The sequence below is a fragment of the Rutilus rutilus genome (assembly GCF_951802725.1).
Source record: "Rutilus rutilus genome assembly, chromosome: 18".
Lineage (NCBI taxonomy): Eukaryota > Metazoa > Chordata > Actinopteri > Cypriniformes > Leuciscidae > Rutilus > Rutilus rutilus.
Genome location: NC_140231.1, coordinates 16,301,079 through 16,322,779, shown reverse-complemented (window position 1 = coordinate 16,322,779; position 21,701 = coordinate 16,301,079). Strand labels below are relative to the sequence as shown.

At 39.6% G+C, this 21,701-nt stretch overlaps 1 protein-coding gene across 9 annotated transcripts in view; it reads right to left on the bottom strand.

Annotated features, from left to right (window-relative positions):
* The window catches only part of nrg2a (neuregulin 2a), a 105,654-nt gene that overhangs the window by 58,076 nt on the left and 25,877 nt on the right, over nucleotides 1–21,701 (bottom strand). The gene's annotated exons all lie outside the window — the stretch shown is intronic.

The window sequence follows — 21,701 nt, the reverse complement described above, 5'->3', positions numbered from 1 at the left end:
AAAGACAGACAGATAGATAGGAAAGAAGACAAATACAGTAAGGTTAGGAAAATGGAAAGAAAGAAAGAAAGAAAGAAAGAAAGAAAGAAAGAAAGAAAGAAAGAAAGAAAGAAAGAAAGAAAGAAAGAAAGACAGATAGATAGGAAAGAAGACAAATACAGTAAGGTTAGGAAAATGGAAAGACAGAAAAGAAGGAAGAAAGGAAAGATGGGAAAAAGGAATAAGACAAACAGAGAGACAGGAAGGAAAAACTTAAAGTTTAAGAAAAAACGAAGGAAGCAAGGAAGCGATGGGAACAAGACAAACATACAGACAGATAGATAGATAGAAAAAAGACAAATACAGTAAGGTTAGGAGAAAGACAGGAAAGAAGGAAGAAAGAAAAGATAGAAAACAGGAAGAAGACAAACAGACAGAGAGGAAGGAAGGGGAAAAAACTAAAAGTTTAAGAAAAAAGAAAAGAAGGAAAGAAGGAAGGAAGGAAGGAAAGAAGGAAGGATGCAAGTGACAGGAAATCACAGGAACAAGACAAACATACAGACGACAGACTGACAGATAGGAAAGAAGACAAATACAGTAAGGTTAGGAAAAGAGAAAGAGGGGAAGGAAGGAAGGAAGGAAGGAAGGAAGGAAGGAAGGAAGGAAGGAAGGAAGGAAGGAAGGAAGGAAGGAAGGAAGGAAGGAAGGAAGGAAGGAAGGAAGGAAGGAAGGAAGGAAGGAAGGAAGGAAGGAAGGAAGGAAGGACGGAAGGAAGGAAGGGACAGAAAAAGACAGGAACAAGACAAACATACAGACGACAGACTGACAGATAGGAAAGAAGACAAATACAGTAAGGTTAGAGAAAGAGGGGAAGGAAGGAAGGAAGGAAGGAAGGAAGGAAGGAAGGATTGGCAGACAGACGAAGGATGAAAGAATGAAAAAGAAGGAAACACAGGAAGAATACAGACAGACAGGCAAAATACAGGAAGGTTAATAAAAAGGAAAGACAGAAAGGAAGACAGGCAAAAAGATATGATAGACAGAATAATTAAAGAAATAAGGAAAGACAGACAGGAAGGTAGAAAGCATCCTTGCTTCCTTTATGAAGATAATGAGTAAAAATAAAAGAAAGAAATGTGCAGAAATCGTAACTACAGTTATGGGAATAAATCTGATATAAATCTAGCAGTCTCACATGGACCGTTTTAAAGGGTCCATCCAAAAGCTTGGGGCACTGGTTGGCTGGAAGCCAGTCACATGATTCTTGAGATGAAAATATCAGAGGCCATCATACCCCCTCTCCAAAAAATATTACTAGGGAGGAATATAGAGCTAAAAAGGAAAAATAGCTGAACTGACGTTTATATGACACCAGCACTGGAATGAAAGATGTTCAAGAGCACTGAACTCTACGATGTGCAGCAAATGAAATACACATCACAGTACAACTCATTCAATTCTCTGTCTTATCCCTTGTGACTAATACTGACAAGTTTCCTATGAATTGTGAGCTTTATAACATACAGGTTATGTCATGTCATGGCCCATGTGGAATGCAATTTTCAAATAACAAACAATGACGATACACTTAAAGAATTACTATTTTAGAAGACACATTTTCCACTTCAATCAAAGGGTGAGTGCTAAGCTCAGATAACATTAATGCCAACAGCAACAGTGTTACGGGTTCAAATCCCTGTGATTGCATGTGGTATCGTTGTGCCTCTAAGCAAGGCACCAAAGATTAGATAAGAGACGTAAGATATAGTATCAAAAGTGTCTTTATAAGGGTTTCCTCAAAACATACTTGTATCAGCATTCTAATCGTGCAAGATGCATCAAGGCCAACATCTATCTGACATGATGTCATTCTGTAAACAAACCTCTCCATATCATTCTGCAGCAAAAGAATCATGTCATCTAAAAACACCCATCAAGAACCTGCACCTTGATCCCAAAAATAGAGCCATTTCATAATTCCACAGAGCAATGTTTCATCAACATGAAGGAAAGGTAAACAGTTCAGGGTTGTGCTAGCAGAAATAGAAGGATGTGAAGATGGTGATGAGAATGAAATCATGATGGGGGAAGCGGAGGATTACGTCCCATACGAAGTGATTCACAGGACTTGCTGTGGTATCAGGACCTCGCATGGGGCCTCTCATGACTCTACCCTCCTCATAGCCATGTCATCATTCAGCTGATGGGATTGTATGTGTGTGTGTGCACAAGGGGGTGGGGGGCCGTTAACTGGCATGTCCCAACACATCTGACCATGTAGTGCAAACCCTCACTTTAGAGAAGATCAAAGGACCATGTTGTAGGCATAAACAGTGTGTGTGTGTGTGTGTGTGTGCGTGCATCTGGAAGTGCTTCCATCATGGCAACCTCCTTGTGGTGAGTGAATCTGTCAATGGTAATGACACTGAGCGCGATGTGTGGGTCACCCTCCCTTTGTTGCCAGGCATGATGGGACTTGTCACCCGACCTGCGCTCTCCTCTCTGGCACCTATGTGTGTGTACGTATACATGCATAAGTGTGAGATATCCGAATACAGGTGCTTTTCTTTCAAAGAGGAACTCCCTTACAAGATTATTATCCTCCTTGAAATGCAGTAAGGCTCCTGTGTTAGATATGCCCTGACGTACAGCATAAGTGAATACGTTACATTTACTACACAGGTATTGAGCATTTCTGGTGGGTGGGGCTGACATCACGGTATACAATACCACCAGTGCTATGTTGCAATATGCTGTTAACGAACAAAAGGAGGAGAAAGAGAAAAAAAAATTTGGGTGTATCAGCCACTTGCTCTGCTTTATTTTTGCTGTGAACCACCCAACTGGCAAGAAGCACAAAGCCCTCCAGCTCAAGGTGAAATAAAAGACTGACAAGCATTTGTATGGACGGATTGCTCGCCGTAATGACAGCCATTCAAACAAAAACAATACAGGAGATAGTTCTCAAAAATAGGGGCACTGTCAAGCTTTCCCTGTTCTGTTCTGTCATTAGCTCTCTTCCCATCCATCTCCCACACTCTTTCCCTCTCTTGGAAATCTCTCAAGTTTTCCTCCATTAAAAAGCATCTGCTGTTTCTCAACTTAGGTTGCCCCAAGGCACTCGCTGCTCTGATCGGGTGGGTGGGGATGCCTGACATTAAGAGTAAATAAAGAGAATGTGGAGCCACCCCCTTAAAAGTCCTTGATTGGATTTTCCTGGATCACTCCCACTCCTGTACCCTTACCAGGCCCCATGCAATTTGCTGCACCCCCCCTTTAACTTCCTCAAAGATCACAGCGGATAAGTGTAGCCCACCTCCCCCTCTACCAGCCTCCCGCAGTACCTGCACACCATCACAAATATATACCGCCCCGAGACACTACTGGCATTTCACAAGCTTGGCGAGTTTATCTTTGGAGACCTAATGGTTTTAAACACCCATCTGGTTGTTTAGATCAGTGTGTTTCTCCTAGGGCATGGTGTGTGTCTGTGTGTGGGGAGATGGTGGATCTGAGTGGGAGGTAAAGGGATGCAGATCCCTGCGTTTAACACTCGCCTGTTGACTTGACAGAGGTGAATCAAGTGCACCCGGGGGGTGCAGAGGCACTGCAGAGGCAAGGATAAAGTGGAGAAATCATAGATGTACTGTCGATTTCGACACATTGCTGAAATGCCCAACAGTTGCGTTAGGTGGTACCTTGATGGACGGAACCGTGGGGATTGTCATCCACGATGGGGTGCTGATTCTAAATAAGACGTGTACACAATATCATTGGATGCAGATGTGCAAAATCAGGCCCAAGTCTGTGCCCTCCCTATATTTTAAAGACAGCTTGAACTAGTCAGTATGTAGATCATCTGTAAACGATCATGGTGCCCAGGCCCGGTGCCTGGGAGCATGGCATGTTTCTAATGCGGCGCTCCTTAAAGGTCGGAAAAGGGTTGAATCTCTAGTCAATCTCTTTGAAGGTAAATCTCATTGAAAAATCACACACATCCGTAATGGTAAAGGAAGGATCTGTGGTTCCAGGTGCCCTTGTCTATGCACAGGCAGAGTGTGGGGTCCAAGACAGGATGTCTTGGGGCACTTACAAAAGCTTGACAAATCAAAGTCAGAAAAACCCTCTTGGACCACTGCAGTGGTCAAGTCTCGGGCAGATGAGCCATTGAACTTCTAACCACACAGCCATGTGTGTTGTAGTAAACAACCATCTGTGTTTATGACCACAAGCAATAAGACGTGCGAATGAAAAGGCAGAATGAGTGTGAGTGATTGCAAGCATTGCATGCAACAGAGACTAAAGATTGTTCACAGGCAACCTGCATATGTTTCAGTACAAGTGGTTATGTGCGTAAGCTTTCTGCACTGCGTGTAAAGAAGCTTGACCCGTGTGCATGCGTATACGTTCAGGTAGTTAATGGTGAGATGATGTGAATTCAGCCCTGCACCGTTTCCACTGTGCACAGCTGTCACCATGGAAACCATTCAGAACAAGGGAGGAGATAGAGAGAGAGAGAGAGACATTGCACCACATGAAAACAGAGACGTCCATGCTGCTTAGTCCGCAGGGAAACACTGCTGCGAGAGAAGCAGGCAACAGTTAGAAAGACGGCAAGAGAGAGAATGCTTCACAGGCAGAGTGAGATTCCAACTGCTCACTTTTTAAGCTGTCAGGTTGTCCCATCACACAGCTGTCAATCAGAGCTGCCACCGTTTAGCCCCGCCCCTACTGTATACCCTGCCTTCCAAACACTGCAATGGCAAATCAATCCAGCCAGTGTTTAAATGATTTATGAATGAAAGGATGGCAGAGAGGCTGGCTGGTATGCATCCCCATCAGAGTGTCTCTCTGATGAGTGCTCAATGTATCAAAGATTCATTTCACCAGAAAGGACATATAGCGATACGCATAGCAACACGGCAGCCAATAGGGTACAATTTAGCCCTGGCAAGTGCTGTGGGTGCCTTTTCACAGCTTACGCTAACCGAGGTGCATCGGATCACAGAGGTATTCACATGTCTGCTAAGAGCTATGACAGTACAAACAAACACAGGTAAAGCCTAATGGAATGAAGTCAAAGACACGACAACAAGTTGCACATCTTGTTTAAGGTTTACTAACCTAATCCAAGATCCTCATAGATGCACGTCATGATAGTGTGGCTCATCCTCTGTTTGTACCATCATTGCTGATTAGGATCATAATCCTAGACCTTAATAAGGGTATTTTCAAAATTTAATTTGATGCAATCAAAAACAAGGCTGTGAGGGATGTAGATGTATAGTCTGGCCAAGGTATATTTCTTTTCCTATGGCATTTGCGTAAATATGACACCATGTATTAAAGAAAAATTACAAGAAAATATCTATTTCTCCTAGACAATTATGACATCAAATGGAGAATGGCTTCTCTGATTCTTGTCCTGACAAAAAGACCATAGTAATCTAACATGCCTCTACTCTAGTTACAGAAGAGATATTACAGGGAGAGTCCACCCAAAAATGCTCATCATCATCATGCATGCATTTCTTTCTTCTGTTGAACATAATGAAGTGTATTATTTATGTACGTATTTATTTATTGTTCATTCAATGAAATTCAGTGGGGTCCAATGTTGTTGTAAACCAACTTTCATTGAATAAAACAGTTCCTTCAAAACATTCTTTGTGTGTTTCACAGAAGAAAGAAAGCCATACAGGTATGGAATGACATGAATGTGAGTAAATGATGATAACATTTACTTTTGGGGGTATTTTTAACAGTCCAGTTAAAAAAATTGTATCCCTTTAAGAATGTATGAAACTATGCTCTGATTTTTGCCAAAACAGTTGGCATTCAAAAGTCAAAGATCTCAGTATCACCTAAAGTATTTATCCAACACCAAATTATCTGAGCTACAGTATGCTAACCACAATATGTTTTCTAGCTCTATACTTTTACTCTATGCCAACAATTTGTGAATGTTTTTTTTATATTTGTGGTAGGCTTTTGTCTCCATCCAGTATGACAGTTATTCAAGTCTCTTCAATGTGGCACTCAGATCTACCGCAGTCTTTGGATGATACATTAGAGTCTCACCCGAGTGTGCGACAGATTGTTTTTTGAGATAGTGTCAGGGAGAGATCTACTCCATCCATGTTTTTTGCTCTCTTTCTATCTCTCGGTTTCAAGAGAACAGACAAACACACTCCCACACACTCTCACGCAGTTTAACAAACAAGCGCCCACATCACCGTTGCAGCGTTAACACAAACACATACACATGATGTTCGCATGCCTTCGGAACGGGCCAATGCGTAGCCAGCCAAATGACAAATGTATACATGCCCTTCCGGCAGAAAGTAAACATGCAAGCGTACAAACATGCACTCACGCTCTTTTTTTTTTTGCCCTTCCAGGTCTAGTTTGTAAAAAAAAAGGCAACTGGCGTAGTGACATTTGCTAGGATTTGATAGGAAGGAGAGAAGAAATGGATGCTCATGGGAAAGGGTCCATTTCTTATCAATACCCCTCCGCACACAAAGACACACACGTCCGCTCCCAGCTCTGCATTCTTCAAATCAAATCAAATTCCTTGCGCGCTCTCAGCTCGTCCTTTATCTGGAGAATGTACGCAGAGCAGAGCACAAACATGTCACAGTGAGGAAGCCAAAAGTCTCTATGCTTGCCAAAAAAACGCATGTCCCCCCCAAACTACCACACACACACACACACACACACACACCAATCATTTGCATTTCTGTTTTCGCTTCTACGAGAAGAGCTGCGTCTTATCAAGGGCCCAGCTTATCTCTCAATTTCTCTTCCAGCGTAGCAGAGCCTTCCTGAAAAACACAGAGTTTCGCTAGCGGCAAGCGTCCTCTGGGGCTCGGCTGGTTAAAACCAACGGCTTGAGGTTTTCTTTCGGAGGGGCCTCAGATAATTTGAGGGGAGAGCTGGTGAGAGATCAAGTGTGTGGCCCCGGGGTACGAGTGGCAGGACGGCCCCTCCATGCTCCGGCTCTTTTGGGAGGAGGGATTACAGGAAACCCGGAGTGCAACTGTGCCATGTCAATGGGACAGGCAGACGGCCCGGTCACAGATACGCTCCCTGCTGTTTCAACGACAAGCAACACTGCATGCCAGAAGCGCACGGACTCATTCGGACTCAGTCCCTCATCAGTCATCGTCTTCAAATGGCTATTCTTTGCTGTCTGGGTAAAATAAATCAAGTGATTGGAAATAAATAAATAGATAAAAATGCAAGACGAAATTGAACTGGACATAAGACATACAACATACTGCACTCTAGATAAAAGCTGATGCCCAGGCAAAACTGAGATGCAGCCTAGAATTCATGGAAACATGGCAAACTGCGAGGGAAGGTTTGGGAATGCCGGGCCGATGGAGGCTGTGTGTAGAGCAGTTTTGTTTGTGGGATATGGCGCGTTCAGCCCTAAATGTCCCTGACCTTGGCTCACTTCTCCTCTCTGATGGACCACGCGGGGGAGAGGATTTGCATTCCACAGCATCCAGAGAATAAAAATATTAGCAAAATATGCACACACATACACATTGCACTCGCAGAGAGAAGTGCCTAAAAATTCCAAAGCCACCACTGTGCACACCAATTTTTCAGCAAGGGCATAAAATGTTTATTTGCTTGCTCTCCTGTTTTTAAGCATAAACCTAGATAATTCCCTTTTTTTTTTTTTTTACTTACGTAACTGTTTTAAAGATGTTTAGATATTTGTAAAATAAATACTGATTAAGAAAATTATTTTTGCAGTCCCAACTATCTTTCAACAACAATATGAGAGAGACCAGACGGAAAGAGCGTGTGTTTGTATGGGGAGATAGACACACTCCTGAACTCCTGAGTCTGGGCCACTCAACATGACATCAGCAACATAGCCAGAGATTAATATAAGACAGGAATGAAAGCAAGACTTACCGTAAGCTGTATCTCTGCTGACACTCTGAACATGTACAACCTTTGCCCAGATACTTGGCTCAAGCCAATGCTCAAGATCTACAACTGGAGCTAAATCAATACGGAGGCAATATCTCAATCGATGTCTGTTTAAATCACTGGAATGTTTTCTTTCTCTCAGATAAACCCAACAAACAGCTTTCCAAGCAACAATAATGCCAGAGAGCATCTTGAAACAAGGAGAGAAGGCAATCACCCTGTATGCATCTACTTTCTTCCTGGCAACTTGTTCAATGACAACGTATTCTGGGAACAGTTCCAGCCAAATGTACTGAGTTCACCTCTTGCTCTGCACAGTGGAACACAGGTGACTCTCACCTCACAAATACGGAGTTTGTGATAAGAAAGGGTGCTAAAAAAAAGAGAAAAGACTATGAATATGAAAAAAGTGAAAGAGAGAGAGAAAACCTGAAATGAGAGCTACAGAGCCAAAACAGCACGATAAAAACCATTAGGGAATATGAGTGTTGTTGACATGCTGTGACTAGTGTGAAAGGAAAAGCATCCACGTCACATTTCCTCCCAAAGCCCTCATAATTACTGGATTAATTATTCCATGTAAACAACAGATTCCACAAACATGTCGCTGAAGAGATTCTCGTATGGTAAACCCTGTGACCTAATAGGCCCTTGTGAAAAATTGCTATGGCAACCAAAGTTTTCACCAAAATACCCGGGTGGCATTTTATAGTTGTTGTTAAATTTATACAGTCATGTCAGCAACATGAGAATATTAGAGTGTTTCTTCAACTATAAGCATGTTTGGCTCTATACTTTCTTAGACCACATGTTTCGCATTCACTAGTTTAATTTGTCTACAAACAATGTTCAAGTCAAATCTTCTGAAAGTCATTAACAATTTCAGCACTCATATTATGCATTTGTTCAGTAGCATTCTGTGATGGAAGAGGATGCATTTTTGTAAGAAAATGTCAGATTCCTTTGTCTTAACAATTTTATAGCATTCAAAGATGCATATATAAAAAAAAAAAAAATTGGGTCAAATTTGTTTGCTGAGGTGTAATGTAGTTGCAATTTTTTTAAATTAAAATAAAATATAAATCATTTCCAAACAATAAATATTTATGCATTTAGCAGACACTTTTGTTTAGATCATCATATCTTTAAACATGTAAAATAAATGCAGATGATTCCACAATTTACACATCTGATAAGTCATCTGCTGCAAAGCTGCAGGATTTTTCAATGAACATATCGAGAGGATATCCATGTGGCTCCAGGAAAATCATCTCACTTTAATTGTTAAGAAAACATTTTTAATGTCTTTTTCTAATAGAAAGCAAAAAGAAAAAAAGAAAGGGTACATAGCAAAAAAATAGAGGAGGTAGATTCACACCTTAAATTTTGATAACCAAAAACTGGTTTTAATCTTATAAGACAGTATATCTCAAATCATGCAGCTCGTCTTTTTACGCATGCTATGATTTTGTCTCGTATTTCTTAATGTATTACAGTATGGACTCAAATAAATTACTTTAGTACTTAAGATGTTGTATAATCAGGCTCTAAGAATAATGGATTAAAAGCCAAATCATCAAAAACATCACTGACATATTTCAAAAAAACGGAATATGCTTAGTTTTACAAATTGTATAAATTTGTTATATATATAAAATAGATTTTTAAATGTTTGCACAAAAAGGCACCAGTGGTTCTATATAAACTGTTCTATATGAACCGCCAGGAGTACAGTAGGTGGAGGATTGACTTCCGCAGAACCACACAAGGGCAAAAAGCTGTTTCTTTAAAGGGTTCCAACTCTGGAACACGATGCCAATTGAAATTAAAGCAGTACATGATATAAAGCCTTTCACAATGATGGTTAAGAGCTGGTTTAAAACAAACCAGAGCTGTACATTGTTTTAATAATTTATTCATGCTGCCAGGGTTGGAAATATCCTTAAAATGGGTATTTATATATATATATATGCATCTACTGTATGTTTGGTATATTACATTAGCCAAAAGTTTTCTTAGAAAAGCCTCTCTAGGTTCCTGAGATGCAAATTAGCATATGCTATACCCTCTATGTGCAATGTATATTTTTCAGCTTTTGGCTGGAATCATGTTTTTGTACTTTCCCAATTAAAATAAAATAATATAATAAATAAAATTAAATAAAAATTACAGACAGATTCAGAAAGCTTTTTCTTTGAAAGCGATCACACATACATTTGTTATGGTTTTACATTAGTAAATATCTGTAGCAAGTAAGCAAGTAGGCAGTTTTTTTTTTCTATGTCAGGTCACAGCGTTTACATGCAAAAATCTCTTCACTTATTCCTTAACTCATACAGGAAAGCACACACACGCCAACAAACAATTCAATTCATTTTAAGGATGTGCTCCTGCAAGTGAAATGCATTACAAAAGTCATATCATCTGCATAATGATATCAAAGGCAACAATTCATCATCATTTCAAGTAAAAGCTTTTCCACACAAACTTTTTTTGATCATTGTCTTACTGTACCGCTTCTACTTTAGCTGTAAAGTAAAATGTGTCATTTAATGGGCTGGGCTTTAGATGAATAAGGCCTGATAAATGGTGTTCAATCTCACACAGGTCCCTGCATTCATCAAACTCTCTCCCTATGGACAGCTACGGCCCCATCACACACAGCAAAATCCTTCTCTGTCCACCTCTTAGCACAAGCAAAAGAACAACTATTCATTCGGTTTTAAGCCTTTTCATGTTAAGACACACATCAATCCACTCCTACGACATACCTGAGGAAGCAAACATTGGCGGTCGTTGTGCATGGAGTGTGCAGCAAACATGGCCGGACACGTCCCTCAAGTGGAGCGCAAGGCTCGCAACGTGAGTGTCGGCAGACCCTCTTTTCAACTATCTGGCACTCGCACACAAACACATGGACGCCCTTCCTATGCTCCTTTGTTCCTGAATCTTTCGTTTGTCAGGTTTTGCTTCGGACACATATCACGCCGGATTGCTGTACACACATACAGTGTGCATACAGGAGCATTAAAGCAAAGTTTTTGGTTACAGTGATAGCGTTGACAAAAAAGTAGCAACAACAGATAAAAGGCCTTTTTGGGAGGGCTGTATTTCCCCCCTTCTAGTTAGGTCTAATATGTATTTTAATCTACAAGAGATATTGAGTTATGGCAGATGTGGGTCTGCTGATGACTCATTTTGCCCCTTGGCTTGGCATAGGTTGTTTCACTTTGCCCTGAAATATCTGATTGTGTAAAGAGTTTTACAATAAAGAATGACAGGATTTTGTTGGTGGAGAAAGTGGGCACATATAATGCAAAAAGATACAACACAAACCTGTAAATAGCCACAGGAGCTCAACAGTAGCAAGCGTGTTAACCACTGCACCATGGTGTCTAGAAAAAAGGACAAACTTAAAGTAAAGATCAGTGAAATATGTCTGTCTAACTACATGACTGATGCTATGATTAATATCAAATGTAAGAATATGTGCACTACGATATGCAAAAGCATACAAATATTCCTAATAGTTTGCATGCAACACAAAAAGTGCTTTCAAGCACCAGCTATTCATGGGATTGTTTACAGAAACACACCCCATGTCTTTAGCAACCGTGGCATTAGAGCTGCACGATTAATCGTTAAAAGAACGCGATCTCGATTCCAACCCCCACTCGATCTCATTCCTAAATGACAGCGATTCGGCTAAGTCTATTAAACCTTAAAAAAAAAAAAAAAAAAAACGGAACATTAAAATCTGTGTTCGTGCTGCCGCTGAGCCAGAGAGAGCAGTTATCATGTATAGGTATGAAACTGCTTCACAAACAGTCTTTTCAACCTCACAGTATGGGTATTTCTGTTACAAATAATTAAATTATTACAGAAGTACTGGGATAAAAGTTCAGATAAACACAGATGTACAGTGGAAATCACCTTTTGAAAGTAACTAGGTGCTTCAAATAATTGTATCAATTACATCGTTACACCAGTAGGTGGCAACAAGTGACTGTTAAAAGAGATTCCTTTAAAAAGAAAATGCTGATTCATCCAGTAATGAAACAAGTGAGTCATTGAATCATACTGATTTAAAAACTGCAGCAATTAACATTTTGTCAGAACCTCTAGTAAATTACGATTTTTGGTATAGTTGTCTGTTCAGAATCATGGGAGGATCGTGATCTCTACTTGAAAAAAAAAAAAACATGATTCTCAATTTATCCAGAATCGTGCAGCTCTACGTGGCATCATATTAATAGGCCTCTGGAAATGACAAGTTAGAAGATGCTGCAGTGTCCTGCAGACACGTGTGGAGAAGCATGCATGCGGTCTGAGCCCAGGAAAGGAGAAGTGCAGGTGCAGCAGGAGGTCACCTCCCCGGTGTGCACGAGTGCGCAGCACCACTACGCACGAGTCCTGAGTGGCAGGATTGTACACATGCCATACTGCAGTAGAAAAGTGCAGAGACTTAATGATGAATAGTTGATGAGCAGCTTCTAGGTGGAAAGCAGAGGGGCATTTTTTCCATCTAAAATCTTTCGCTCTTTCTTTCACTCTCATTTACATATTGTATACTCCTCTCTTTCAACATCTCCACTCTTTTTTCTCCTTGCTGTCAAGGCTGTAAACCACTGTGCCTTATTGGAAGGCTGTGTGTTTGGATGATTACAGATGAGCAAACCCATAATGAATGTTCCTCACCCTCAGATCTGAGAGTTGTGTTTGGGGCCAGGGTCAATGACATAAAAAAAAAGTGTCCATTGTAAAGAAAAGGACAGATTTTGAAAAAGGAAGGAAAGTTTAAACCAAGGGTTTATTATAGTTAAAAATAAAACAGGGACCATTAAAAAAAATATTTGAAATAAAATAAACATTAACTGCAATAAAATAAAGTATACAAAACTTAAACTTAGGTAACACTTTATTTTAAGGTGATGTAGTTACACATTACTACATGTACTTACTATAGTAATAACAGTAAATTATGCATAATTACAAGTAACTAACCTTAACCCTAAACCAAACCCTAACCATAACTAAGTACATCTAGTTAATTAATATTGCTCACTTATTTGAGTAAGTACAATGTAATGTAAATTACGTCACCTTAAAATAGTGTAACCTAAATTTATGTCAGCTATTTTTCCAAAGCAACATTTCTCGTTTCCATTTAGTTTAACTTTATGTACAAAAAATAACTGAAATAAATAGACAGATAAAAAAAAAATACTTGGAAATAAAATGGAAAAAAACTATAATAGTATCTCGAAGATACTAAAATAACAGTTTAGAACATGTGCTGAGTTCTGAAAAAGTTTACATTTAATGACTCATGTAGTGTAAACATTAAAGGGTTAGTTCACCCAAAAATGAAAATTCTTTGATCATTTACTCACCCCCTCATGCCGTCTCAAATCTTTCATTCATCTTTAGAACACAAATGAAGATATGTTAATGAAATCTGAGAGATTTCTGTCCCTCCATTGACAGTCCATGTAAATATCACTTTGACGCTTCAAAAAGCTCATAAAGAGACCGTAAAACTAATCCATATGATTTGAGTGGTTTAGTCAAAGTTTTCCGAAGAGACACTTTATATGATGAACTTAGTCAAACATTCATCAAGTCACACATCACTTATGGTAAACGGAAGCTCAAGCATATTTGCCTCAAAAATCTCTCAGATTTCATTAAAAAGATCTTCATTTGTGTTCCGAAGATCAACGAAAGTCTTACAGGTTTGGAAAGACGTAAGGGTGAGTAATTAATGACATAATTTTCATTTTGAGGGTGAACTAAGCCTTTAAGTAAATAATAATAACACATTTTCAATACACCCTGAATACACATGAATGTACACAAATTTTTCCTTCTTTTTTTTATTTTTTATACAAAGGGTAAAAAAGTATTTTGTTTTACAAATATCATGAATTATGAATTCACAAATATTTAATATTTTTGGAAGTCACACCACATGACATTTTACAACATGAACTAACATTACTTTGTCATAAAAAAAAGGTCAAATGATGTTATTTTACAATATTTCTGACCACCACAATATAGTCATGAGGGTCTGTAGGTATCTCTCTATGATGTAACTTCCTTTTCTTTTTCTTTTTTGCATGTTTCTTTGTGAAGGTCGTACCACACAATATCAAAAACATTTTAATACAGAAAGTAATACATTTTTAATAACTTATTAGAAAGAAAAAGGTGTCATGTCATTGGCCCATCCTCATACAGCATAAAAACCTCAGTTTGTGCACTGTGAACACCTCACCTGCCATGACATCCTACCATGTGCGCCTACATTATATGTGCACCAGATACATTATTTACTACAGAGAGAAATGCACTCGAGGCAGGGAACCTACCAAACATTACTTTTAGTGGAGATGACGTGTGGAGAATGAGCACTTGAACGTATGAGACTCTGATCTGAGAGCCCAGTTTGCGTTTAGTTCAGTAAACGGCAGAGTAAATGGACAGCTGGGTTTAGTCTACACTTAAGAACTAATGTAGCCTCTGTAATATTGCTAAATATCACAAGCATAAACAAGCACGACTACCTTTCTAAAGAGTAATCTATTCAATACAAGGGATAATAATGGGGAATTCCCCACAACAGAAAATAAGGAAAGAAACATGGCAACAGGGAGGGAAATAACTAAATAATACATTGAGAAATCAACGGTTTTCAAGTCACATTACTGGTTATGTGTGCAGTGATAGTGATGCTTTCCAAGAGGATTAGTTTATCCAAAAGTGTAATTCTATAGTGTAAAAAGTTTCATTCTTGAACCAATTCCTAATTTTTTCAGTTGAATAGAAGGCGAAAGAAAACATTTTAATAGCAAACAGCAAAGACTAACACAAAAATGTCAACTCCCGACGCCCCTCCACCCAAATACTCCCAGCTAAACATTCAAGCAGCCTGTCAGTTTATTTTCCCAGTGAAGGTCTTGTAAAAAAGGGGCCAGAAGTTCAGTTAAAACTAATATTTGCCAGATCACCTCCCATGATCGCCGCTTCCTCTAATAGTGATGTCAGTGTTCATGCCAGCTGCGGCTAAGTAACTGCTTACTGCTCGCCACACAAGTACAAGTCTTTTTTTTTTTTTGTCACCAACCTGCCAGCTCAACTGATTAAGTCAAATGAACCTGAACAAAGAATTCAGAATATTAAAGCCAAGTGCACTTATAACCATAAACAAAAATCAAGTCTGAGCAGACTGGAAAATTAGAGCTAATTGCCAAATTTTTGCAAGAAAATTCACAAGACTAGATCCTGTAGGTACAGTTGTTGTGGTGGCAACTTTCTACATCGTGTTGACTCACACGGGTCAATTCTTTAAACAACGCTCGAAAAAAGCATTGCGTCATATCTGCAGAATACAAATAAAATCAACTAAAAATTATTTAGATTTTTTTTTGTAAGCTGTGTCCCCAGATTATGCCATTTTTATTCTGAAAATTCAGCTTTGCCTTCACAGAAGTAAATCACATTTTTATATAAATAACAGTTCTTTTAAATTGTAAGACTACTTCACAGTATTACTGTTTTCCTGTATTTTTTTATCAAATAATGCAGCTTTGGTGAGCATCAGAGGCTTCTTTCAAAAACATTGAGAAACTTTGCGTTCGCTCCCAAAATGTTTGTGTTCCCCGAGAAACTTTGCGTTCTCTCCCAAAATGTTTGCGTCCCCCCTGAAACTTTGCGTTCTTTCCCAAAATGTTTGCGACCCCTCCTGAAACTTTGTTTTCTCCCAAAATGTTTGCGTCCCCCCTGAAACTTTGCGTTCTTTCCCAAAATGTTTGCGACCCCCCCTGAAACTTTGTTTTCTCCCAAAATGTTTGCGTCCCCCCTGAAACTTTGCGTTTTCTCTCAAAATGTTTGCGACCCCCCTGAAACTTTGTTTTCTCCCAAAATGTTTGCGACCCCCCCTGAAACTTTGCGTTCTCTCCCAAAATGTTTGCATCCCCACTGAAACTTTGTGTTCTCTCCCAAAATTTGTGCGTACCCCTTGAAACTTTGCACCCTCCCGAAACTTTGCGTTCTCTCCCAAAATGTTTGCGTCCCCCCCGAAACTTTGCGTTCTCTCCCAAAATGTTTGCGTCCTCCCAGAAACTTCGCGATCTCTCCCAAAATGTTTGCGTCCTCCCAGAAACTTCGCGTTCTCTCCCAAAATGTTTGCGTCCTCCCAGAAACTTTGCGTTCTCTCCCAAAATGTTTGCGTCCTCCCAGAAACTTCACGTTCTCTCCCAAAATGTTTGCGTCCCCCCAGAAACTTTGCGTTCTCTCCCAGAATGTTTGCGTCCCCCCAGAAACTTTGCGTTCTCTCCCAAAATGTTTGCGTCCTCCCAGAAACTTCGCGTTCTCTCCCAAAATGTTTGCGTCCTCCCAGAAACTTCGCGTTCTCTCCCAGAATGTTTGCGTCCTCCCAGAAACTTCGCGTTCTCTCCCAGAATGTTTGCATCCCCCCAGAAACTTTGCACCCTCCCGAAACTTTGTGTTCCCCCTAAAACTTTGCGTTCTCTCCCAAAATGTTTGCGTCCCCCCAGAAACTTTGCGTTTTCTCTCAAAATGTTTGCGTCCCCCCTGAAACTTTGCGTTTTCTCTCAAAATGTTTGCGTCCCCCCTGAAACTTTGCGTTTTCTCTCAAAATGTTTGCGTCCCCCCTGAAACTTTGCGTTTTCTCTCAAAATGTTTGCGTCCCCCCTGAAACTTTGCGTTTTCTCTCAAAATGTTTGCGTCCCCCCTGAAACTTTGCATTCTTTCCCAAAATGTTTGCGACCCCCCCTGAAACTTTGTTTTCTCCCAAAATGTTTGCGTCCCCCCTGAAACTTTGCGTTTTCTCTCAAAATGTTTGCGTCCCCCCCTGAAACTTTGCGTTTTCTCTCAAAATGTTTGCGTCCCCCCTGAAACTTTGCGTTCTCTCCCAAAATGTTTGCATCCCCCCTGAAACTTTGTGTTCTCTCCCAAAATTTGTGCGTACCCCTTGAAACTTTGCACCCTCCCGAAACTTTGCGTTCTCTCCCAAAATGTTTGCGTCCCCCCCGAAACTTTGCGTTCTCTCCCAAAATGTTTGCGTCCTCCCAGAAACTTCGCGTTCTCTCCCAAAATGTTTGCGTCCTCCCAGAAACTTTGCGTTCTCTCCCAAAATGTTTGCGTCCTCCCAGAAACTTCGCGTTCTCTCCCAAAATGTTTGCGTCCCCCCAGAAACTTTGCGTTCTCTCCCAGAATGTTTGCGTCCCCCCAGAAACTTTGCGTTCTCTCCCAAAATGTTTGCGTCCTCCCAGAAACTTCGCGTTCTCTCCCAAAATGTTTGCGTCCTCCCAGAAACTTCGCGTTCTCTCCCAGAATGTTTGCATCCCCCCAGAAACTTTGCACCCTCCCGAAACTTTGTGTTCCCCCTAAAACTTTGCGTTCTCTCCCAAAATGTTTGCGTCCACCCCGAAACTTTGCATTCTCTCCCAAAACGTTTGCGTCCCCCCTGAAACTTTGTGTTCTCTCCCAAAACTTTGTTACCTACCAAAATGTTTGCATCCCCCTAAACTTTGCATCCCCCCCCCGAAACTTTGCGTTCTCTCCCAGAATGTTTGCGTCCCCCAAAAAACTTTGCGTTCTCTCCCAAAATATTTACGCCCCCCCCCTGAAACTTTGCGTTCTCTCTCAAAATGTTTGCGTCCCCCCTGAAACTTTGTGTTCTCTCCCAAAACGTTGTGTTCCCTACCAAAATGTTTGCATCCCCCTAGAAACTTTGCATCCCCCCCGAAACTTTGCGTTCTCTCCCAGAATGTTTGCGTCCCCCAAAAAACTTTGCGTTCTCTCTCAAAATGTTTGCGTTCCCCCAAGAAACTTTGAGTTCCCTTGCAAAATAACGCAAAGTTTCTCTGGGGAATGCAAAAGTTTTGTGAGCGAATGCAAAGTTTCTCTGGGTAACACAAAGGTTTTGCGAGGAAATGCAAAGTTTCTTGGGGGAAGGCAAAATTTTTACGAGTGAACGCAAAAGCATTGAAATATGTTTTCCCTTGCATCTCATATTTTATTCCATCACCATGTCCCTTTAGGTGCTCTGTACTTTTGAACAGTAGTGTATATGACACAGATAAACATTTGTTTATAATAGCATCACCTTTTATCAGAACCATTGCCTGATATGCAACTGATGAGTATTGGGAGGGAATTGGGTCCATTCTACCACAGGATTGGCGTCTATGCGGTTTACAGTGTCTGTTTTTACAGCAGACAAATAATGAAGAAGAAATGCAGAGCAAACAGAACTGGGTTCCAATAGCTTCACTGCTTAGACCTCTAATGACTTACAGACGTGTCTTTTCACATATCACACTTGCCAAATGTTTCAGAGGAGTTTAAATGTTATTCTCCATGGCAAGACAACGAGGCACAAGATTTATTTGTGCATTAGAGCAATTTAAACATTTGTGATTAGACATGATTTCCTAGTGTGTTAATGTCAGACCTGATGAGAGTAACACCATGTCTGCAGGGTGCAAACTCTTGGGCCTGTTTGTAATTTTTTGGGGGATGTCAGAATCCTGTTCATATACTGCCTCTAAGTGGTGAATACTGTCCTTTCTTCTATGGAAAAACCCCAGAGAGCCAAAAAGAAACAAATAGTGAGCAATGATGCATTCTATTATGTATTATATCTATTTCAATATAGCATAACAAGTATACAGTATGTTCTAAATTCTGTACTTCCAGCAAATCATTTATTAATTTCCTTTGAGTGTTTCCTTCATACATAACTACTTCTTAGAGAATGTAAAATGCAAAACACACTCATCCTACACCTGACTCCAGATATTTTGCACTGCCCACGCATAACATCTTGCTGGTATTTATTACCCATATGGGTAAAGAAGCATGTACTAGGTTCTTAAACGTAATTTGCAGAACATGTTCTCATTGCCAATATAAATATGCAGTTAACTCATAAAGGGTGTGCAGTTCCTCTCTCTAATGGTCACAATGCACCAGTACATTGAGTTCCAATAAAAACACGGCTCACACTCAACTGCCTTTACAGCCGGAGTCTAAAACACCCTTACTCAAATTTACAGCTTGTCAATTACAAGGTATTACGCAGGCTTGTCTCTGCCGCCACTGTGCCTTCGTAACACTCTGCAGACAATCCAATCCCTGTGGGCCTATTTTCAGAGCTCTTTGAATTTATCACACGATAGACAGCTCTGCCACTACTGTAACCCAGCAAGGTCACTTTAGTCACAGATACTGTGTTTAAAGCCAGAAATTATTACCTTTGTGGGTAAAGGACTGCAGAAGAGTTAACCCTCACGCAAGTCAGCATTTTCAGCAAAATGATGCACCACTTACGTTAATGGAGGTCGTTCTTTATTATGGGATTCATTTATTCCCAGTGCATTAAAAACTTTAATTATAAGAGGGTAGCCCTTGTTAAAGACAGATTGAAAGATTGACCACAATATATAACATTACTAACATTGCACCCATTTGCAGTATGATCTATTTATCAGCTTCCAATGTGAAATCAAAGCATTGAAGGTACGCCATCATTGAGAACAATACTGTAACCCATAAACTGCAATTTTAGAAATCTAAAGTACCCACTCTGAATTGATTAAAAACACTCCAATTTTAACAGCAGGCAAAACCATTTACAAAAAAATAACTAAATGTCTGATTCTAATGGTCAGGGATTTGACAACAAGAGCAAAGCTGGGGAAAACACTAAGTCCACAGTAAAAAAGAATGGCATTCGGATCATTACCGGTTTACTTTTATGCTACTTTTGCTATCCTAATACAGTATATGTAGAGATTATCTATTTAAAGTTAAAGTAGTCCCAAATATAATTCTTAAGTGGTCACTTTAGCCACACTTAAAAAAATATAATAAATATAATTGCATTGGGGGGGTGACAGTGGCATTCGTGTTATGAAAAAAATCAGCAATTCTTAAATAATTTACATATTCAAGTTTGTAAAAAGTTTGGGGTCGATAAGATTTTTTTAAATGTTTTTGAAGGAAGTCTCTTAAGCTCACACAGGCTGCATTTATTTGATCAAAAATACAGTACAAACAGTAATATTAAGAAATATTATCAGAATTTGAAATAACTTTTCTATGTGAATACATTTAAAAAATTCAATCAATCATTCTAAAGGCTAATTTACAAGGCACCAACAAACAGCAACAATCACAAGATTAGTATGTCGCTTCTCAGAAGATAAAAAGTGTACATGAAGTTTTATATGAAAGTCTCAAAAGGTGCACAAATAGCAAATGTCTGTTTTGAGAATTTGTTATATAATGCAATGATATTCACACATTTTGAGTGAGACGTCATTCCAATTTTAGGGTCTACTGTAAATGTAAACTCCATTCAGACCATGAAGTACATGATTTTCAGAGTAGTTCTGGTGTGTTTGTTCACTGAATAGTATAAGTTCTGAACTCTGTCAACTGTCCTGTGTGGATGTTGATATCACATTGTGAGACAGAAGGTGGATCGTTTCCGAAGTAGAGGGAGAAGTAATGAAAGTGCACATGGGGGCTACAGTATAAGGAGACATGAGCTGGCGAAAAGTTCCAGAGGAAAACAGACAGAATGAGGCCAAACAGTCAAGATTCTCTATCCCTATAGACCTTGTGCGCCAGAGAAACAAGCGTGCAGTCATATTTAGAATATTGTCTTTGCACTTCCGTTTTTGCGGTAGCTCTGAATATTTCTATGGCATCGCTGTCGAAGAGTAATTAGCTAGTAAAGTAGATTTACTTATTGTAAAGTTAAAGATAGTTATCAGTGTAATGTTTGAAGCGGATGTCATAACAAATATCAGTAGGCCGGGAAGATTTTAAAATGAAAGTGGATCATGGTTCATGAATCCGCAAGATCTTACCTTCATGCTGTGGAAATACAAACCGGAAGATAGAATACAAAGAGCACAGTGTTGAAAAGTGGCAGGGCTACATGAGGTCTACAATGAGTCCATCCTAAGAAGGTTGGTTGTCTGAGTAGCACTCAAGCAGGAAGTTCTGTAGCCTAATAACAATGTTAGCATTCCTGTTCATCTAACTGCCACTTTCTTGGATTCTGCAGAAGGACATGACTTCAAATCTTTGCTCAGAGGCTCAGTTCTGTTGCCAGGTTTTGAATCAATCACCTGAGCAAAAAATATCATGTGGCTAATGACTGTGGAGCTGCAGGTAAATAACATCATGACAACTCTGATTGGCTGATGACACCACATGAACGTGCACTATCCTGAGCAAAAGCAGCAGACAGGGGAAAATATAAGCTTATTTCTAACTTCTAAAGTCAGCGTGAAACAGAAATTGTAAAAAAAAAAAAGTTGGACAGGACTTTTGCATATAATAAATGTGCAATATACATAGTTGATGTGCACGGATGAATCATTTATAATTATGCTGCAACATTGCATACTTTTAAATAAATAAATACATAATAATCAAATATGATTTCATGACTTTAAGATCTTAAAAAATCTGGGGCACTGGTAAAATATTTACTAGTATAATGAATAAATTAATTGCAATTTAAATGCTTTTTTTTTATTTATTAGAAAAACATTGATTTTAGATCAATTAAAAAAATAAAATCTTTAGTCTGAATACGTTCTTTTTAATGTCCCATAAGGTGTAGTAGCAATATCTACCAGCGGGGGTAACCGCGACCATGCAAATGAGCAAACAATTCTCTCTCATCCTCAACACTTTTAAAGAAGGTAGGAGTCAAATTT